Genomic DNA, 2500 nt, shown 5'->3' on the forward strand with positions numbered 1-2500 from the left:
GGATCTGGAGCTTCGCCGGCCTTATTCTGATCATCTGCTTCGTGTTACTCTGAGTCTATAACTCACATCTAACAACGTTCTTGCCATGTCTATCTCTCTCCTGCAGAAGCCATGATTCAGTGCTGAATGACTGACAGCAGTGATGAGGTGCATTGTTGGTCAGAGGTCATGTCGTTGTGCTTCAGAGGTCGTGTCGTTGTGCTTCAGAGGTCAGAGGCTGTGTCTTCGGAGGTCATGTCGTTGTTCTTCAGAGGTTGTGTCGTTGTGTCTTCGGAGGTCAGAGGTCATGTATTTGTGTCTTCAGAGGTCATGTCGTTGTGCTTCAGAGGTCATGTCGTTGTTCTTCAGAGGTTGTGTCGTTGTGTCTTCGGAGGTCAGAGGTCATGTCTTTGTGTCTTCAGAGGTCATGTCGTTGTGCTTCAGAGGTCAAAGGTTGTGTCTTCAGAGGTCAGAGGTCGTGTCGTTGTGCTTCAGAGGTCAAAGCTTGTGTCTTCGGAGGTCAGAGGTCATGTCGTTGTGCTTCAGAGGTCATGTCGTTGTGCTTCAGAGGTCAGAGGTCATGTCGTTGTGCTTCAGAGGTCAAAGGTTGTGTCTTCGGAGGTCAGAGGTCGTGTCGTTGTGCTTCAGAGGTCATGTCGTTGTTCTTCAGAGGTTGTGTCGTTGTGTCTTCGGAGGTCAGAGGTCATGTCTTTGTGTCTTCAGAGGTCATGTCGTTGTACTTCAGAGGTCAAAGGTTGTGTCTTCAGAGGTCAGAGGTCGTGTCGTTGTGCTTCAGAGGTCAAAGGTTGTGTCTTCGTAGGTCAGAGGTCGTGTCGTTGTGCTTCAGAGGTCATGTCGTTGTGCTTCAGAGGTCAAAGGTTGTGTTTTCGGAGGTCAGAGGTCGTGTCGTTGTGCTTCAGAGGTCATGTCATTGTGCTTCAGAGGTCAAAGGTTGTGTCGTTGTGTCTTCAGAGGTCGTGTCGTTGTGCTTCAGAGGTCGTGTCGTTGTGCTTCAGAGGTCAAAGGTTGTGTCTTCGGAGGTCAGAGGTCGTGTCGTTGTGCTTCAGAGGTGATGTCGTTGTTCTTCAGAGGTTGTGTCGTTGTGTCTTCGGAGGTCAGAGCTCATGTCTTTGTGTCTTCAGAGGTCATGTCGTTGTGCTTCAGAGGTCAAAGGTTGTGTCTTCGGAGGTCAGAGGTCGTGTCGTTGTGCTTCAGAGGTCATGTCGTTGTGCTTCAGAGGTCAAAGGTTGTGTCTTCGGAGGTCAGAGGACGTGTCGTTGTGCTTCAGAGGTCATGTCGTTGTGCTTCAGAGGTCAAAGGTTGTGTCGTTCTGTCTTCAGAGGTCGTGTCGTTTTGCTTCAGAGGTCATGTCATTGTGTCTTCAGAGGTCATGTCGTTGTGCTTCAGAGGTCAAAGGTTGTGTCGTTGTGTCTTCAGAGGTCGTGTCGTTGTGCTTCAGAGGTCGTGTCGTTGTGTCTTCGAAGGTCAGAGGTCGTGTCGTTGTGTTTCAGAGGTCGTGTCCTTGGGTCTTCAGAGGACAGAGGTCGTGTTGTTGTGTTTCAGAGGTCATGTCGTTGTGCTTCAGAGGTCAAAGGTTGTGTCGTTGTGTCTTCAGAGGTCGTGTCGTTGTGCTTCAGAGGTCGTGTCGTTGTGTCTTCGAAGGTCAGAGGTCGTGTGGTTGTGTTTCAGAGGTCGTGTCCTTGGGTCTTCAGAGGACAGAGGTCGTGTGGTTGTGTTTCAGAGGTCAAAGGTTGTGTCGTTGTGTCTTCAGAGGTCGTGTCGTTGTGCTTCAGAGTTCGTGTCGTTGTGTCTTCAGAGGTCATGTCGTTGTGCTTCAGAGGTCAAAGGTTGTGTCTTCGGAGGTCAGAGGTTGTGTCATTGTGCTTCAGAGGTCAAAGGTTGTGTCGTTGTGTCTTCAGAGGTCGTGTCGTTGTGCTTCAGAGGTCGTGTCGTTGTGCTTCAGAGGTCATGTCGTTGTGTCTTCAGAGGTCAAAGGTTGTGTCGTTGTGTCTTCGAAGGTCAGAGGTCGTGTCGTTGTGTCTTCAGAGGTCGTGTCGTTGGGTCTTCAGAGGTCAGAGGTTGTGTCGTTGTGTCTTCGAAGGTCAGAGGTCGTGTCGTTGTGTCTTCAGAGGTCGTGTCGTTGTGTCTTCAGAGGTCATGTCGTTGTGTCTTCAGAGGTCGTGTCGTTGTGTCTTCAGAGGTCGTGTCGTTGTGTCTTCGAAGGTCAGAGGTCGTGTCGTTGTGTCTTCAGAGGTCGTGTCGTTGGGTCTTCAGAGGTCAGAGGTTGTGTCGTTGTGTCTTCGAAGGTCAGAGGTCGTGTCGTTGTGTCTTCAGAGGTCGTGTCGTTGTGTCTTCAGAGGTCGTGTCGTTGTGTCTTCAGAGGTCATGTCGTTGTGTCTTCAGAGGTCGTGTCGTTGTGTCTTCAGAGGTCGTGTCGTTGTGTCTTCGAAGGTCAGAGGTTGTGTCGTTGTGTCTTCAGAGGTCGTGTCGTTGGGTCTTCAGAGGACAGAGGTCGTGTGGT

Source organism: Siphateles boraxobius, unplaced genomic scaffold (assembly GCF_051911475.1).
Source record: "Siphateles boraxobius isolate OS27281-9 unplaced genomic scaffold, OSU_SipBor_1 114, whole genome shotgun sequence".
NCBI classification, from domain to species: Eukaryota; Metazoa; Chordata; class Actinopteri; order Cypriniformes; family Leuciscidae; genus Siphateles; species Siphateles boraxobius.